The sequence below is a fragment of the Coturnix japonica genome, chromosome 4 (genome assembly GCF_054131305.1).
Source record: "Coturnix japonica strain WE chromosome 4, WE-NBRP24, whole genome shotgun sequence".
In the NCBI taxonomy this organism is placed as follows: Eukaryota; Metazoa; Chordata; class Aves; order Galliformes; family Phasianidae; genus Coturnix; species Coturnix japonica.
In genome coordinates, this window is record NC_140666.1 from 54,748,297 (window position 1) to 54,768,732 (window position 20,436).

Sequence of the window (20,436 nt, forward strand, 5' to 3'; positions counted from 1 at the left end):
TCTATCTCCTGTATTCTCTTTTATAGACAATACTTCCTTGCTGCAAAAACTTCAGCTAGAATAAAGGGAAAGTAAAGTCTTGTGAAGTCCCCAGTACAGGAGGGATATGGGCCTGTTACAGCACGTCCAGAGAAAGGCCACAAACGTGATTTGATAGATAGAACACATCAATATCAAACACTACAAGGACAGGCAGAGAGAACTGGGGCTGTTCAGCCTGGAGAAGAGAAGGTTCGGGGGAGATCTGATAGTGGCCTTCTAGTATCTAAAGGGAGGCTATAAGTAGGAAGGAGGCAAAATCTTTGGCAGAGTCTCCTGTGGCAAGATAAAGGGAAATAGTTCCAAACTGAAGGAGGGGAGATTTAGATTTGATACAAGGAAGAATTTTTTTTTACAGTAAGGGAGGGACAGGTTTCTCAGTGAGGTGGTGGATGCCCCATTCCTAAAGACATTCAAGGTCAGGCTGGACAGGGCTCTATGCAACCAGATCTAGCTGCAGATGTCCTTGTTCATCGGGGGGGAGCTGGACTGTAACACCCTGAAGTGTCTCTTCCAACTCAGATAGACAGTCACCATTACCAAGTACCTAACAGGTTTAGCACAAGATTGCAGAGAGATTCTGCCTGTTGGTGCAAAGAGAAGCCTAGACAAATGTTAGGGAATTAGGAGGGATTGTGATCTTCATAGGTACCACTACAAACAAGGGAAGAAGAAAGAGTCTGCGGGCAGAATGTAGGATGCCAAGTGGGAAGCCAAAGACCAGAATGCCCATAACAGCCAGTAGGAAAGCAGTCTTAGTGCATGGCTAAAGCAACAAAATAAGAAAGAGAGGTGCAGATTCATCAGGGACTGGGGAAGCTTAGGGGCTAGATAGATCCTAGCAAAGGATGATTAGGAAAACAACATCTATACATCCTAACAGGAATTTGCATACAAGCATTATAAACTGACTAGCAGAAAGCAGTCTGATGCACAGGGAGTAAGCTATTCTGAATGCCATGATAGACGCTGCATCCCCAAGTAAAGAATAGATCAAATTGACAAAAAAAGTAAAGAGAAGTAAGAAAAAAAAAAAAAAAGAAAGAAAGAAAAAAAAAGGCTAATATGAACAGGATGCAGAGAGGGAAAGCCAAAACAGTGCTTCCCATGTTTAACATAATTATCTGAGAAAGTAGTGGCATCACAGTCCTGGAATACTTTACTGTAAACAAGGGCATAAACGCAACTACACAGCTGGCCTAAAGGAAGCGTGGTGGCAGGAAGACAAGAAAAATACCACGGAACAATTATTTCAATTACTTTCAAATAAAATCTAAAATCTTTACACCGAGCAGTCAGGTAATACTGGATTTCTGCATGCTGCAAGGAAACTCTCAGGATGGGAAGCAACTCTGGATTCAGACCTGACTGGTACATAAAATTGCTTTATAATATTTCTACCATGTACCTGGACAGTATCAGCATCTAAGTCAACACTTATACAGGGAGACCAAAGCCAGAAGACCAGCTACTGCCACACTCAATTTCAAAGACAGCAACCACGTACATACAAAAAAATCAATGCACCTAAAGGGAGAACTTAAAAAGAACAGCAAGATCTCTGGAGACATACAGACTATTTCAAGACATCATCCAGCCTGTCAAATAAAAAAGCCTTCAAAAAATCTCAAGAGTATGCTTAAGGAAAAAAACTAACACCAGGGAACAAAAAAACATATCCCAGAAGAGGAGAAAAAAATGGAAAGGGTAATACACTTAGGCACATAAATTGCACAAACACAGACAGGTAGAGGCATATCAGAACCAACTAGATGATTTGTCTTAGAAACAAATTGTCATTAGAAGGGAGAGGAGAGAAAAGCTAACAGCAAGAAGATAGCTCTTGAGAACAGACAATATTCAACCAGGTAAAGGATGAAAAAATTACACTTGCTGATGGTGTGCAGCCTCTCACCCAACACCACTCTACTGCCAGATGACTGGAGAAAATTGGAAAAATAATCCTTAAAAAAAACTAAAAACTTTTGACAACGCAGTTAAGATCTGCAAAAAGAGATAAATTAACACAAGCAACTAAGTAATATAACAACAGAATAAAATAACAAGTATTCCCATAGATAAGTTATATGGAGTAGAACCATAATAGATTTTGTAAATCCAAGTCCTGCTTTGAAAATCTTTATCAATTCTTGAGCAAACCGATGAATAAGGCAGGTCTGACTTAAACAAGATGCCTTACAAAGGGCTTCTTAAAAGACCCAAGCTGCCATGAGATACAAAGGTTAAAGACAGAAAAACAAATCAAAATAGAGGAAAGAGAAGAAAATGATAATGATTTTTGGTGAAGCCTAGTCACATCTCATAGGAATCTCTGTTGTTTATTATATTCATAAATGGTATGGAAAAAAGAAATAAGTGAGATGATAATCACCTGCCAAGAAAACACAAGTCACTTCATTCACAACAATCCTAAATTCATCTATCCTAAACTCCTGCATTTACAAAGATTCCTGACAAATTGTTCCACTCCTTTTGTTCAGATTCTAGTTCTCTTTTCATGAAGAATCACAAAATCACCAAGGTTGGAAAAGACCTACAAAATCATCCAGTTCATCACTCATCCACCCATCACCAATAGTTCTCACTAGACCATGTCCCTCAGTACCCAGCTCACTACAACCTCCCTTCATGTAGTGATAGAGATCAATGAGGTCTCCCCTGAGGCTCCACCAGACTGAAATAAGTCAATATCAATTCAATGCTACGGTCCTAAACACAGCTCTTGAGGCAGGCAGCCACCAGGAAGCCTTTTTGAAGGGAAAGGCTGAAGAAGACTCCAGAGCTAGGTCTGTTTTTCCCTTTGGTAAAATAAGTAGCTTAATTGGCTTGCATTCACTAGATGAGCTATTTTTCTTTTCTCTTTTAAATACAAGGCTGTTCCCATTTTCAAGCTTGCAATAAAGTATCATAATTGTAATGATTGCAGTAGTTCTGTTACCCTTCCTGTGGTCTTCCTAGATTGCTGGAACTCCCTGTTCTCAGCACTGGTGAGGCCGCATCTTAAGTATTGTGTTCAGTTTTGGGTCCCTCACTACAAGAAAGACATTAAGACCATGGAACATATCCAGTAAAGGGCAATGAAACTGCTGAAGGGTCTGGAGCACAAGTCCTATGAGGAACGATTCAGGCAGCTGGGATTGTTTAGCCTGGAGAAGAGGAGGCTCAGGGGAGACCTCATTGCACCCTACAACTTCCTGAAGGGAGCTTGTGATGAAGAGGGGTTTGGCCTCTTCTCCCAGGCAACAAATAGGACCCAAGGAAATGGCCACAAATTGTATCAGAGGAGGTTTAGATTAGACATAAGGAAAAACATTTTCTCTCAGAGTGGTCAGGCACTGGAATGCCTGCCCAGGGAGGTGGTGGAGTCGCTATCCCTGGCAGTGTCCAAAAGGCATCTGGATGAGGAGCTACAGGGCATGGCTTAGTGGACAGTTGAACTAGTAGATCTTTTCCAACCTTGTGATTCTGTGATATCCTGTATCAATCTTTGGAAAGGCGTTCATTAGATATGACACTTAGCAGAGTTCTTCAATTGGTCAGTAATACTAGCAGGATTAGACCACTCTGATACAGTGGTATCAGCTACTGGATATGCTCTGTTCACCAGTGAACAGTCTAAATACCTTGCATATAAGCTGCAAATTGCTTACAGCAGAGATTACTGCACAAGCAAACTGCACCAATGAGTTTTTAGAAATCCTCAGTTGGTATGCTACCAACAAAACTCAGATCACACGTATTGCAAGCAGATGGGAGGGGAGAGACAGATCCAAAGACAGTGGGCAAGTAAATCGTTTTTTTTTTTTGTTTTTTTTTGGTTTTTTTTTTTTTGGTTTTTTTTTTTTTTAATGACTGATGACTCAACTTTTTCTTTCTTTCCTTTTTTTTTTTTTTTTTTTTTTTTTCCTCTCCTCAATCTTGTTTTACTTCCTGCTCTTTTAGAAACAAATTGCACAGATTCATCCAGGACTGAGTCAAGCTGCATTTACTCAATCTCTCAGTTAAGGCCCTTTAAAAAAAAAAATAAATTCCTTTGCATTATCATGAAGTAATTTTCTGGTTGGAGACTTCTGCCTTGTCAATCTCTTCCCTAATTGAGAAACATACATTATCAAAGAACTGCCCTGACTTGCAGAAAGCTGAAGAATTGTCTTAAACACTAAGCCATTAACAAGATCTTGCTATGCTAATGTGTCATCATAATTGTCACAAGGGCTGCTGAAGTTTTTCCCCATCACATTTGCCATGACTGTTCTTATTTTCTTCTTTAAATGAGATGGAGACATATACATGCCTATTGCTATAGTGTTTAGCCTCTCCTTGGGCAAATCTGGAACTGTAGAGAAGGAAAAACAATCATCCTTGTAATGAGTTGTCCAGGTAGAAATTAGCGCTGAATTAGAAACTGATATGCAGGTATCAGTCTACATCTGATTCAAGTCATAATTATTTCATTAACACCCACTAGCTGAAGATTGCTGCCCATAACTGTAGGAGGGCAATTGAGGTACATGAAGTGATGCACATGCTTGGAAGACTAAAATACAAGGTTTGTTAAAGGCAAAGTAAGACGAGTGAAAAAGGAGAGCAGAAGGATTAAGAAAAAAAATATCTCTCCTTATAATTCATTTCTGGATTTACGTTCATCTGTAGTGGATAAAAAAGGACTTAAAAATATATTGTTTTCTGTTTAACAATTGCTCTACAAAGCTAGAAGATAAATGTAATTTACTAATTCCTATTGGAAAGGAAGAAATCAAGAACGTGTATGTCATGACAAAGTACCTATGTGTTATTGTGAGTCTGTGTGGAAAAAAAAGAGACTGAAAGAAATGGAAGGGGTCATGATCTTGAGTACAGCTCAGGTTTCTAAAAAAGAAAAGTAAAGGTGATGGCAGAGAGTAGAGCAGATGAGAATCAAGAGATATGGTAAAGCAGACCTTAGAACATACATTCATTATGCTTGCCATGAATTTAAATTTGGAAAACTGGAGAAAAATATAAGAAATTGGTATCATTCCCACACTGTTTTAGTATCCAGAAGTTGATGTCAGGTAAATTTGAGGCTACAAGCAATAAATAAAAGTATATCACTACTTGAACTGCTGGACCTCAATACTAGAACATCCAATGTTGGACACCCACTACAAGCCCAGCGGACCCTGCAGCCTCATGGATCCAGAACCCTTCCTGCCACACCAAGGAGAATGTCACAGTTCCACCAGATAAATACTAGTTTCAGGACACACAGAGCAAAGAGATCATGGTGCATTTTCTCACTCTTGTCCATCCTGCAGAGAGCTGCACTAGACTGCCACTCATAAGAACACAGGGCTGTATACAAAGGCATGCACAACTCAGTTCCATCTCTGGTACCTCAAAGCTCACATGTTCAGAGAGGAATCATTATTGAAGACAGATCCCAACTCCTTCCAGCAACCAAAGTGTCCCAGCAGTGAAGTCTACCAACAACCATGAAATACTTCTCTGGTAAGCCTGGAATCTCATTCCCTGCAGGAAACAGAGCAATGTACAGATCATGCTTAGGGTACATTGTAACACTGACCACTGAAAGACAGACTGCTCCCCATGACAGGACAGACTACCTTCCTATAATGAGCAATTTTCTACTGCTAACTTTGAGTCACTGTGCTTCAAAATTTTTATTAGCGATAACACAGCATTTTAAAGACTTCCTATAGATATAGTTTAAAGACTTTCTATTTTATAGGAAGACCAGTGCCACCCTGGTGCCAGTACTTTCACATATTTACACAAACAGAACACACAAATATGGAATGCTTTGCTATAACAAAGTTAAATGCATGGAAAATCTCTTTGCAATGAGCAGGCAAGTGATCTCAGGATGTTCCACCCTTCCTGCTTGCTGAAACTGGGTAGGCCAGACCCTGATTTGGGTTGCTAAAAACATAAAAAGGCTGGCTCAGGGAACCAGGCTTACATTGCATTTGGGTGGGGAGACAGGATCAAACAGTGCTGGTGACAGCTGAGTTTCTCAGGCTGTCTGCATAACTACAAACAGTTTGGGTACCTCCCTCATTTGTGGAAAAAAGACTTAGGTGGAAAGAGTCTCAGTCTCTCTGAATCAGATCTACTAAGCACAGACACTGCCACGTGGCCTGAGCCTAAGGAGTCTGGTCAGTGCACTACAAGAGGAGAAGATTGGCAGTGATAAACGATATCTCACCGGAGAGAAGATAAGTCAGCAAAATCATTTGAGAGTGTCTAGGAAAGGTTTGGGGCCTGGGTGAAAACAGTACTCTGATATTTACAAAGGATGCAGGGGCATCAGCTTTGAGCCAAATGGGCATAATCACCTCTCACTTGCTCACTCGCAGGGAGAAGAGCTAGACCCAGTGGACAGTTAAAGGCCTGCTGCTGCAGTTATTAACTCACATTCTCTCATGGGTCAGTAAGCAAAACCAGCATGGTTTTACATGGACACTAGAAAAATAAATAAATAATCAACATTTAAACTGAAAAGAAATCCAATAAATCAATAAATTATTCAACATGATGAAGCATAAGATCAAATACTTGTTGGTTCAACAAGAATTCTTAACAAATGCTGAATGACCATTCAGTGGAAAAAGAGAAATGCTTAACCGTCTCATTGACAATGCAGGAATGGCTTGAAGCCAGAACTGCGATTCAACCATCAAAAATGGAAAATGCAAACCTACTAAGTAATACAAATGATCTCCTGAAAGTTAAAGTGTTACACCACGCACAGCAATGGACTCCACCTGGAACACAGTGTAAAACTGTACTGTCACAGATAAACTACAGAACTACATCCAGATTGGACAAAAAGATGGCTGCCAAAATAATTAAAGTAATGGAAAGTTATTCTTATGAGAGGAAGGATGGAGATCAACAACAAAAAAGCAGGACAGATTGAAGTCCACTTTAAAAGCACACGCAGAACAAAAGCTAAACAGAATCAAAATCCTTAGTTGCTCTTCTGCTACAAAGTTTGACAAAAATTAGCAGCACCTGCAGCACTGTAAAATTCTAAGCTATGCAGTGGAACAGCCATGAGAAGGCCAACAAGGTCCTCGGTTGCAGTTCAAGAAATAGAAGGAACTTTTAGAAAGAGGTCAGTGGAGGGCCACGTAGAAGACTGGGGCCTGGAACATTGTCCTTATAAATAAAGGTTGAGAGACCTGGGGATGTTCAGCTTGGATAGAACCCCTACTTCTGTAACCATTAAGTCCTCTTTTGTGTGGCATTGCTTACCTACTTGTGGAATTTGGAAAGATGCACGTCTTCCACAGCAGGAAAAAAAACAACACATTGGTATCAGGGTATTAGAAGGAGGAGAGTTTCTTACTGATTCATATGGATGAGAGCTCATCCTTAAGCAGTCAGCTTCCTCTTGAGTAGTTTATTTGGGTAGAGGAAGCAAAAAAACCACAATTACGTGTCAGAGGAGACAAGCGAATTTTTATGCTTTAGGAAAACAGCTGCTTGGTTTCTATTTATATAGACAATCTTCTAGCTTGAAGACACAGGACAAAAAGAAATCACATCACACAAGCTCATCTCAACTCTTGCTGCAGTTTTAATTGCTGGGCCTCAGAGTATAGTCTCTGAGCTTTGGTAGACTAACCAGCATGCTTTCAGAGACAAAAGCATACACAAAGGGTGGCTTTTTTACCTTCTGTTATTAGGGTGCCACTCCAAATAGCTGGCATCCTGCAGGATGGCACACAGAACAAGTCACTTTGGCTGCAACACAGGCTCAGACCAGCCCATTGTCTCACAGTCAACTGATCAACAGGAACGTTTTAGACACAGAGCTACAGTCTCAAAGCAAATAAAGGATTTACCAGGGTCAGTGCTCAATTCCTTCAAAAGTATTTTGAACCCATTACAGAAGAGATGAGCTGTAATAACAAGTGTTACAAGACAGGTTCAAGCCATATGCATTTGTGACTTGCTAACAAATAAGAAATATTTCCCTCCACACTGAATGACCCTTAGAAAAACTAAATGATAGTTACAGCTTTGTGGTATTCGATCCAACACTCATCTAACAGGTGTTAGCCTTTGCAGAGTGCAAAAGTCTAGAAATCTACATTATTTTTTATACAAGTCCGTAAGATATGCAAACTGATGCAGTCCATAAAAACACTTTGCAACAACTGTGATTACCTTTTACAAGGGTTTGGCTTGGCATGCACCAGTCCTCATTCATTGTAGTCAGTATTTTAGTCCATATATTCAGGAACTTTCCCAGGACAAACCCTTGGGAAGGGTTTGGCAACCGTAAACCTTGCGTTGGAGGTGAAGAATATGTTAAAGATTTTCAGCCATCCATGACATTTCTACAGGAACCAGCAAGACAAAGCTTTAAGAGAATTCTAGTGTTCTTGAAAAGGCAAAATGGAATTTCCAACATCTCTAGCCAGGAAGGGAGGCAGAAACCCTCCATTAGCCACACTTAAAACATGGACACAATCATGGTAGAATTATCAGAAGCATACTCAAAAGCTTTTGGCTGACATTTAAGTACACATTTCTATTTATCTTCATGAACAGCTCCAGTGGTTTCTGAAAGAAACTGCCAGGCCAGCCCTGTATCAACTAACTTTGAGAGTCCATTGCTTGAACACACCAGCTAGTCTTCCAAAGACTGATTATCTTTACCCCACACACTAACAAGTGTTACAAGGTGATCCTAAAAGGAACTGAGGCTAAAGAGAGAGGATGGCAAACAGCACACATTAGTGAACTACCAGTTACGTGCTACACTGTATTAACTAGCCAACTGCAAAAAACTTACTTCCAGTTCATTTGTAATAACATGTTAAGCAAATATAATTTTTGCTTTGTTCTGTGATGGGACAGAAGCAGGCATGTAGTCAACATGACTCAGTTGAATTGTATTGTATTGAGCAAAAGGGATCCAAGGGTGATCTCTTTTTCCAGCATACTCAATAATTCTTCCTGTAGCACCGGGGTGTGGCACCTTTGTAGCATTATCAGAATTTCACTCTCACCCCCTTTCTCTCTCTTAAAAAAAAAAAAAAAAAAAAAAAAAAAAAGAATAAATAAGAAAGCACACGCAAAAATCAGAAAGTAACCAAGGAAACACGCACATTTTCCTCACTCCTGCTCCCCTCCACAGCCTTTATCTTAATGGTCATCCTCACCAATAGCCCGAGGACTAGTTTTCCTAAATTTTACATAACTTCTTCTAGTTGACGTTGGAAAGAGGTGGAGCAGCTGTTGTAACAGCAAGAGGCCATCTGTCACTAGCCACAAGATTTCAGATAAAAACCTAACAGGTAGAATTCTCCCACACAAACTACCAAAGCCTGACAAAAACCTAAGTATAATTAGTTAACAGAAACATACACTAATCACAGAATAGTTTGGGTTGGAAGGGACCTTTAAGATCATCTAGTTCCACCCCTCTATATCTAGACCAGGTTGCCATGTCAAGTCTGGCCTTGAATGCTTCCAGGCAGGGGGCATTTAGAACCTCTCTGGGCAACCTGTTCCAGTGTTTCACCATTCTCATAGTTAAGAATTTCCTCATAATATTTAGTCTAAATCTACACTCTTCTAGTTCAAAACTACTTCTCCTTGTCCTGTCACTACATGCCCTTATAAAAGTCCTTCCCCAACCTTCTCATAGGCCCTGTTCATATCCTAGAAGGCTGCAATAAGGTCTTCTTTGAGCCTTCTCTTTTCCAGGCTGAAGAGCCCCAGCTCTTTTAGCCTGTCCTCAAAAGGGAGATGCTCCAACATTCTGATCATCTTCAAGACCCTTCTTCAGACCTGCCCCTACAACTCCAAGGTCTCTTTGTGCTGGGGACTTCAGAACCAGACTCGGTATTCCAAGGGCCTCCAACTGCAGCATGGAAAACATTTCTGTTTGCAGAATGAAGACACCTATAGCATTTCAGGAGAAGAAATGTTGTTGTTTTTTATTACAGTAGAGAACTTTCTACTTCAGCACTGCATCATTTAAGAGCTTCAAAAATATAATTTCACCACACATTAAAAAAACAAACAAACAAAGAAACCCACTCAATTTTAACTTGTACACATAAAGTCCACAGATGACACCATGTTGGGAAGAAGTGTTGGTCTGCCTGAGGGTAAGAAGGCACTACAGAGGTATATGGAAAAGTTGGATTGATGGGCTAAGACCAATTGTATGATGTTCGACAAAGTTCCAGATACTGCAATTTGGCCACAACAACCCCATGCAATGCTGCAGGCATTGTTCATGGCCATCTTTTGCACTGGTCTCCCAGATCAAGGAGACTTTCAAACAGTTTTGAAGCATAAGTCAACCTTTGATTCCTTCTGGAAAACAAAAACACACTTAAAAAAGCTACGAAAATGGTTTTGGAAGCAGCCCCCTTATCCATATGAGCACTTTTCCAAACATGAGACTGACTGTACAGATGAAGCACACACAGCATGCTGAACTTCCCTCTAGGCAGTTACTTAAATCTAAACTAAACGCAAGCCTAAAACATTAAATCAGCTCAAGCTGCCTAAGAAGAGAAGGAGATACTTGCAGCATGGCAGGTTAACAGCTCAATTTATTCCCTCCAGCTCTCAGGCAGCTCTGGAAACCTCTGCTAAGCTTAAGCTGTTCAGAGAACTGCCAGGATACAGCTTAGCAAATTTAATGCTACCTGCATGTTATGTTCCACACATCAGATAGTATGAGATACATTAGGGTGAGCATACTGGTTATACTCCTACGTGCTCCCAGCAGGCCTAACTATTAAATGACTTAAAGACTTAGAACAAAATACAAATTTGTTTCAGGTTCCCATGTCATGGCACTGGAACAAGTTTATTCTTCTTAACCAAAACAGACTTAAGAAACAAAGGAGAAAGAATATGGGAAGAAAGGCTATTAAGACAATACTGTCCAAGAAACTAGAGATGTATCCATACATAGATGATAAAAAAAAACTCTTGTCTATAAAATAGAAACAACAAAGGATCAGATAAAGTGACAGAGGAAAAAAAAATGTAATCAAGACAAAACAAATAATACGCCTTCTACCAGCATGTCAGAACAGAGAGCCAAGTGGATCTACAAATAAGACTATTGAGGCATTTGTGGGAAATGCAATCAGAACAAAAAGTTAAGGAAGTTTTTCATGCCAGCTTGGAGAAGTTCATACTCTGGAACATTCATTACTGTCAGATAACATTCACACAAAGAAAGAAAACTTCTTCAAAGGGGATCACAGGGAGGAAAGAACAGAAGCTTCCTCTCCTGAAGGCAGCTACTTGAGAAGGCAGCGAGGAGGGAAAATTGCTAGGTTAAAACTTCAGCTGGTTCTCAAGTTGTTACTTCTGTGCACATAAGGTAGCCAGTAAATGAAACAGAGACTATTAGCATGCGGTAATAAACATAGGAGCGGGAATGGAACAAGCATCAAAATTCCTGTCAGGGTTCTTGGCTAAACTCACAGAGGAGATGAAAAAACTAAAGTCCTGGATACTTCTGAAGTCCATCTGCCAAGTTAGTAAGCAACCAAACATGCCTCCAAACAAGCCAGGGATCACACAGGGCAATAGCTTTAATCACTCTGTATTATCTGTTAACTATGTTTTTAAGCATCCACAGTCAGAACAAGTTGTACCACACTTTTCCCTCTTTCTCAAGAAAAGAAGTAGTAACCTCTCTCAAGTTTTCCTCAAGACAGAGTGACACACATGCAGTTATCAGACTGGGGAGGATTTGGGGTGAAAAGCCATACTCATTCTATTAAGTTGGATCTAGACAACTCTATGGCAATTGGCATAGTCATTCTAATAGGGTTCTAGATTACAGCAATCCTCTATAAACTCTTCCTAGGGAAGTAAGACTTTCCATTGCTCTTTCTATCATGAGCAGTCTGGCCACCTGTTGCCCTACTCCATAGCCTCTGTTCTTCCTTGGTAAGCTCCCAGGGCTCTGGAGCCTTTTGCCACTTATCAGTCAAGCAGAGAGTACGACCCAAGCATTAGGTTTCACGACCTACTGTCCCCTCTCTTTTTGGGAAAACAAACCCAACATTCCCTAGGTTACCTCAATAACATCCAATCCATATGCATACCTTTCAGTGCCATCTAGTTAGAAGTTTTTAATTAACTGCTCAAATTAATGTAGCTAGCTGTGATATCATCTGCTTGGTACCAGAGGAAGTGAAATCACTAACTTTTACAGACAATCCTATAAGCAATGCTAGATGACTGAGCCATAAAATAAGGACCATGCTCTCCCTCACAGAAGGACAGCTGAGAACTAAAGAGCCACCAAAAGCCAGGAATGCCTCCAAAGGAGAGGCAGCCATCACCAGCCTTCCAGAATGAGGTGATGACATTGCTCAGCAAACAACCCTGATCGTTTCTGGCTGCCTCAGTGACACATTGTCCTCATAAGACTCAAGACCACGATATAGCCACTTAAGTTAAACAGAACACGTTGTGGGCACATCTCAGATTTATAACCATTAGAAGCATAACGAGTGGAGCTGACAGAAGTTGAAAAGTTGAACTGAGCAGCTCAGGCATTTATGATGAATTCTTTTGTAATGCTTACACCTTTAAGAAGAAGAAAAAATCATTTTAAAGTAAAGAAGCCTAAATATTGAACTAATCTAGCACTGTCAGAAAGACCTCTCCCAGTTGATTCTTGCAGTTTTTGTTAAGGTACGCTGCCAAGATTTTATCTTATATACCCATATTCAAAGAAGCTTTAATATTCAAGGAGGCCATAATTAAAGTAATTAACCTATCAAATACACATAATTATTATATCAACTTCAATACTCCGAGGAAGAACCTAAAACTAACATGCTGTTACATGATGCTAGTTTAAAGAGAACCTCAAAAACAGCAGTTAGTAGGCTATAAAATAAAATGAGGCAATTAAAATAATTTAACCCACTGATGGTACTATTACCATAGAAAAGTACTTGGCTTGGTTGGAATGAAATTTATCTTCTTCATACAGTGCCATATTTTGTATGTGCTATCAAAACCGTGTTGATATCACACCAGTATTTTAGCTATTGCTGAGCTGTGCTTGAACAGCATCAAGGCCTTCTGTGTCTCGCTCTGTTCTTCCACTCGCTAAAACAGCAAGAAGCCTAAGGGTGGGCAAAAGGTTGGGAAGAATCAGCCAGGACAGCAGACTCAAATTGATCAAAAGGGTACACACAATATGCTCTATATAAAAGGCCAAGGCCTTACTGAAATGTTTTTTGTTCATAGATTGGCCAGGAATTCTGCTTGTAGAAGGAGGTAAAGTGATAGCCTTTGCATTGCTCGTCCTCCTTTTCTCCTTTCCTTCATTTATACCATCTCTATCCATAAGTTTTTCTTGCTTTGGTTCTCTCAGTTATTCTCTCCTGCTGCTGCAGGCGGAAGAATTTCATCATGACCCACAAGTTTTGCTCATTTCTCATCCAATCCTGTCACTCATCCCACTATGGATGGAGCAAGTAAGCTGCTGGTGTGAGCTTATCTGCTGGACAGATTCATCTCCCCACACAAGACCAATGTTACCACTGAGAAAGCAAAGTACCAGTGATCATACAGGTCAATTTAGAAATAAGTTTAGGAGTAATTATGGTACAGGAAAAACTACCATGAATTGAAAATTTCTTATAATAGGGATTTCAAACGAAGGACATAAAGACATCAAAATCCAGCCAGCCGAAAGCTTCCAAAACTACCAGACAAATAAAAAGCAAATAAGTCTATTGCAGTGAGCCTACAAATCTTTGCATCCACTTAGACTTTATGACATTAAGAACAGAAGATCCTCAGGACTGTATTAATTGTTTCTAGAAAAAGGCAAAGTACTCCTGAAGAAAGAAGCCAAAACTCAAAGTGCCAGAAAAAAACCCAAACTCATGCAAGTCACATAGTGCATATCTGAGGTATCCAAGACTTGCAGAAGTATCCTAAAACAAGAAACATTAAATCCTGTCAGAAACAAGTAGACCAATGGAGCTCGTGTCCCAGTGGTGCTAACAAATTCAAAGAACACCCTCAGATTAAATTAGACCTACGTATTATGACTCATCTAAATAACTGCCAAGCAAGCTGTGCCTGAAAAAAAGAAAAACACCTCAGCATGTAAGAATTTCTACACCCAGGTCAGAGAAGGTGAGCTGTATTTCACTGATTTACTTTGCTGCAGAGCTTGTCAGTGTTTTGCAAAGTCAAGGTGGCAAAGGAAGAGCAGAAGGGACAAATTACAGTTCACAGTACAACTGGAATGAGTTGCAGAAGCAGCTTAGTCCAACAACTGAGGCCAGGAGGAAAAGACAAGCACGTTTTAAAATGCATTAATAGAGAGCTGTATAAGGATGTTTGACTGGAGGATGTTCCCAGAAATCTATTGAGACAGATTTTTAAAACTTTCCTGGAATGAATCACCGTGCCCTCAATTTCACATCTCCTCTACTGCATTTCAGTATCACCTTCACAATATCTCCTTCTCTGGTATGATCCCTGTTAGGGCCCAAGTGGTCCCATTAGGCTCTTCCCTCTGAGAGGCATGCCCTCACCCTGAAAAACAGTGCTTTTCAGCAAGGCATATCAAGTCCCATAGGAATCCTTGCCACACAACTGCCCACCATGGTTTCCATCATCAGGACTCAGCCACTGAGTGTTAGCACACTCTATCCAGCTCAGACTCTCTCAGCTACACATCACATAAAGAGAGGGGATGATGAGCATGGTACTCTGGTTCTACACATTATTTAAAATCTTAACTTTAATACTCTAGAAAAATACATCCACAGGTGGATGTGTTGTCTCAAATAAGAGAGAACTTCTTGATATCAATTCATGGGCAGTTTCCCGTGAATGATAAACAATTCCTTTGTTTCACCTCTGACAACACTACATGAAGTGGGTTTCCACAAGATCAACATTTCAAACACAGATCTGTTAATACTTGAATTCTGATACCAAATTCAGAGACCAACATTTTCCTACCACCATTCTACCACTTCTGAAGTGGAATTACAGTCTAGTAAATTCAGCTCCATTTCTTTAACACATATTGCAAGGTAAAACACTAAATGTCAACTCCAAACATCCTAAAACTTGAAGGCGACGAAATACTCAGCATCAAGTTATCTACATGCTTAAAATAGCCCAGCCTGTTCTTCCAAGCTTTAATTGCTGATATTCTAGAGCTTCTATAAATAAACAACCAGGAGTAGTTAAATATAGCTGATCACACCTGTGGTGGGGAACTAATCAGATGACCCATCCTTTCAGCCCTGACTTGTAGAGCCCAACTATTCATCTACAAAACCCCCATAGCTTTACTGCTAACTCAAGATTTTAAGTATCTATTGAAGATCACACTGATAAGAGCTTGATAAGTAAACTTGTGCAGAAGAAAAATGTACAACAATTGAAATAAGATACACAGAGCAAATTTTCTGATTAAACACCAATATTTTATTGGCCCTCAAAACTGAGAAGTACTGTGGTATAAAAAGAGGGTGTGACACCAGATAACAGCAGTGATTCACCTGGAAGACAAGGAATACAAAAGCAAGAGACAAGCTAAAACCTGCACTGCAATGAGAATACATGGCGTCATAGCCTTAACAACTCCTCTCGTGCTGGAAGGAAAGGTTAAGAACAGGGCAATGTGGTTTTCATTGGAACAAATCTTGGGAAAAACTATATCCATCAAAAAAACAACCACAAATAGCCACTACCAGTTAGTCTACTGATGATGCACGCTACAGCCATTCACAAACAAATACAGTAAGACAGCATAAACCAGCACAGCTTTAATAATTTGAACTGACACATTCATTCACACCAGAGATGGACCACAGAGACTGCAAAGGTATGGGGGAACAATATTGGGAACAAAGGAATTTCCTGCCTCTATAGAACATCTCAACTTCATTATCTACATGCCTACATGCACAGAATGAGATATTAAAAGTTCATTCAACTGCTATCTACTCACTTTTTAAGTAGGGTTCCTCTTTCACCAATAATGCAACACTGTTCCATTCTGCTACGGTTCATGTTATAGTGGTCAAGAAAAAAAACACATTATAACTTCTAAGTCCAAATATATGCACAAACATTTTTTTACTTCCTTCCCTTCAGTTCCTCTCAGATATTGTCTCTTGCAGTCCAGGGCAGAAGAGGGGGAGGCATGGAAGAAAAAAAGGCTACTGCCTCTGTTGAGAGGAAGGAAGACCTTCATGACCACACCTTGTTCAATACCTGAAGTTCCACTAAACAGATGGGAAACTGGGCTTCATTTTGGTTACGTTTCCCAGTGACCTACTTCATAGAAAAATCTCTACAACCTTGCCACACACAAACTTCCTTCATTCTCTAAATTTGACTTCTCCGCAACATTATCACAATGAATATATGCAGCCTTAAATCAGACTTTCAACAGCAATTCACAGCCAGAAACATCAGCAAGCAGAAGTCCTTGCTGCATCATTCAGCTCCAACAGCAAGAACTCAGCCTTCTGAAGAAGGTGACATTCACAATCTGGCACCTAATCAGCACACAGTGCTATCTTCCTTTATATTCTGGTCTGAAAACCTGTCCGGAAAGGGGAACTCTTTCTTTTTTTTTTCTTCCTCCTCAGATGGGACAGAAGAGAGGAAAAATAAACTGGCACACGATTATTAAGCTTGATGTATCTTTTCCCCATTATATGTTATTGAAAGGTATCTGTCCATCATGTACAATTTTAAACTGTACTGCAGCCAATGGGTGTGATTACTTTTGTAGAGCACTGGATACTATTTTTGTGACCAAAAAAAATTCCTTGGTTACCACAAGGATGCTATTTATCTATTTCAGTCTAAGTTAAGGTAGGGCTATCTAGCTAATGATAGGGTTATCATAGTACCATGAAGACATCTGGACTTGTCAAGCCTGTTCTTTAATCCTTTGTCTAATTGGGCTAGACAGTTTGTACCACACAAAATAATTGTTCATACACTTCTAGTGAGTTAACAATTGGAAAGAGAGCTGTACTTCTGTATTTTTCAGTAACTATGAACCATGGCAGACAGAGGGGAGCAAGAAGGGAACACCAAAAAACATTCCTCGCCTCTTTGGTGCAACATAGTATATACACCGAGCTCCTGCTAAAGAGCTTATGGGCAGTAAAAAAGCTAACTGTAACATGATTCAGAAAGGAGAAAAAGAACATGTTTAATTTCAAGTATCTGACTAGGGACTCGCATCTTCCATAATACTTGTTCAAGAGCTTTAATAGTTCTGTAAATACTCTGCTGAACTCAGGCCAATGCAAATGTATTTCTCAGATGTGATTATGACATCTCAGGGATGACCCTAACTGTAGACTTATGTCCTTCTCCTGTTTCTTGGGGAAACAGCAAAAGAAGCAAAAACTTACCACTTACAAATGCCACCCACAACAAATCCTGCTACCTCCAGACATGGTCTATCTAGGTCAAGAAGCACTTGCATACCAGTGATCTAGAGTGAGCCCTGGGTTTTCTTTCCTCTGAGCATAATCACTATGGGTCACATTCCAGCAACAAAGAAAGTAATTCAAAATGGTCTTATATCAAAACGTGCACCAAATGTAATATGCTGCCACCTCCTGACTCAGTAGGAGATTGACCTAAAAATTTGTGAAGACATACCAGGTGGCATCTGGACTCAGGGTAGGATGCATTTACTGCTGCTGAAATGGGACAGTCCTCTTCATGTCTATTCAGCTCCTTAAGAAGTCATCCTGAAATACATAATAATTGTTTTCTTTCAGATCAGCAATTTGAATCAAGTCAGAAAGGATTCTGTTAGAACTGAGGATAGCACAACTGAACAAAAGGAATGGCAGAGATAAAAAGAAAGGGTCACCACACAGCAGAACACTGAATGTCCTCAGCTGTACGTGAGGTTTGATATTTCAAGTGGAAGTGCTCAAACAAGGGAAAATAGCAGCAATGGCAATGAAATGGAGGTTTTTCAAATAACAACAACAAAATAAAAGCACAGAGGAGAACACCCAGCACAATCAGCTTTCACCTGTGACTCGCATGTCATGGAAAGTGACCATTCAGTTCTCTAGTGTCACTGTCTTGCAACAAAGCACTTCCAAAAGCATTTATTGGGGGAATTTATTCAGAAAGAAGTTAACCTTCCTTTAAATCTAATGCATGTATCACCTTTACCATGACTGGGGAGATGTAAATGGGAAAGAAAAGAAAGGAAGGGAAGGTGGATGAAAACTACACTGAACAATGAACAAACAGGCAAATATCAACAATAATTGGGAAAAGCGGCCAAACAAATATCTTGGGAGATAAGAAAATATCTTGTTGACTTCCAAGAACTTAAATTTCACTGTCTCTTATAACTCCAACACTGTGCTGTGATGCCTGCCCTCTCCCCCTCCCCTCCTCCCCCTCCCCCCCCCCAAGTCTTCTGTCATTAGCTTACTAATTAAATACATTTTTAGAATAATACTTTCAGGGAGTTTCCTGTTTACACTGTAATAACACAGTGAGCCAATAAACTCAGTGATTGGCAGTACTTGGACTTGGCATACACTCAGTCCAGAGTACAGCAATTATCTCATAAACAGGAAGCACGCTACTGCCAGTGCACTCAGGCCCAGGAACAGAAGGCACACAAACCACATTTCTTCACTAGCTGTTCCTGCAGTCTACTTAAGGTTCAGACCAGAAATCAGGACAAATACAAACAAGACTTCATCACTCTGTATGACAACAAGTGTACTGAAGTTTTTCTTTCAGAAAATTCACAACTTTCTTTTTATAGAAAACATATTCCATGGGCTGACACGGCCAAAATAATGTCAAGCATCATAAAGTAAATGTAGAAAGGATTTTTGGCATAACCAGACTAGAACACAGCAGAGCAAAGTGGTTATAACCTACACCTCACTGCTGCAGGGTTCTAGGTAAAGGACAAGGATTAACAATCACACAATCTGAAAGTCTGGAAGCCTTTATGAGAATGATAGGCATGGTGACATTATCCAAATGCACAGAATGCAGATCAGCAGAATCCAGCTACATGAATGGCTCTCTGCCATGTACAAATGTGCCTTTTGAGAAGAGGAACAGTGTTAAGTCTTGTCCTGCAATAGGGAAGACAAATTCCAAATCAATGGATTTCTCATCTCAACCCAACTCAGATCAATTAACCTACTTTAAAAAGGTGGTATTCCATCATGTCAGTCCTGTACAGCGCCCAGATCACCTCACAAACCGACTAGAAAGGTAACTGAAGCACAGGCATTGTTTTCACCTAGATCATGCTAGGAAACTATGCACCAATCCTGAATTTCTTTAATTTTCTTTTTATTTTTCTTTCAGAACAGGTTTGTGCAAAGCAATTAACTGCCCCTTAAACTAAAAGGCTGTGCACCAAATCCCTGGCACACCAAAAGGAATCCCACTACTAAGCTTAGTATCCCTTTGTTCCCCCTCCCGTTTCCTTCTGGATTTGTTATACTGTAGCTGTGGCTTTCCACATAGGCTACAAACTGCTTCACTGCATCAAGGAGCATCTCTTACCATACAGTTCTTGCACAAATGCCCATCAACATCCGAACTGGAAAATGGCTAAGGCTGGAAGGGATTTCTGGAGATGGTTTAATCTTGTCCTCACAGTCAAAAGAACATCACAATGAGACTCAGTAGAAATGATTTCAACTTCAAGTAAGGTTTCAGCTGCTGTCCTCATCTGCAGATTTTAACTTTTTTCTAAACATACTACAGTAAAGGTGGTAGACACTCGCTACCTGTAATTACACTTTGTGCCACAATAAATGGATGAAACCCAGCTACACCTGGCTGTCAAGCATGGCCTTCTCCAAGGCTGCCCTATAGCCGCTGCAAGATTCAAAGAGAAGTACACTGTCACAAACTGCAGATCTAAGTGCCCTTCCAGTTAACTCACATCAATGGTACCACCTAGTGGAAGGCACACTGCCTGGCAGGTTTTTTGGCTGGTTCTCTCTCAAACATCCTTACATAAATCTAATCTAAAGAAAGCAATAAATCAATATCACAAGGTAACCACCAGTAAATGAGAATGCAAGCATTGCTCAGGAACAACACAGGCCAAGTGAACCTGTTGCACACATTCCAGATGCTGAAAGTTACTCCAAAAGCTGCTTACCCAACTGAGGTGATAGGAACATGTGCCTACCAGACTTGCTTTTCAGTCTGTGATTGAAGAATTGAGAGCTTAGTGTCAAAAAAACCTGCTAGGGTCAAGTCCTGCATATATCAGTAAGCGTAACTTCACAGAAAGGATAAAGACTCACAGATGAGTAAACGTTGAATCAGAGCACCAAAGCAGTAGCA

General features: G+C 40.1%; 1 protein-coding gene across 1 annotated transcript in view; it reads right to left on the reverse strand.

The window, feature by feature from the left end:
- LOC107313521 (transmembrane protease serine 11E-like) overlaps positions 1–17,834 on the reverse strand; it is a 35,784-nt gene extending 17,950 nt beyond the window's left edge. Inside the window, exon 1 of the mRNA XM_032444518.2 lies at positions 17,740–17,834. The gene's annotated coding sequence lies outside the window, so the exon portion shown is untranslated. The remainder of the gene's footprint in view (positions 1–17,739) is intronic.
- Positions 17,835–20,436: the final 2,602 nt, after the last annotated feature.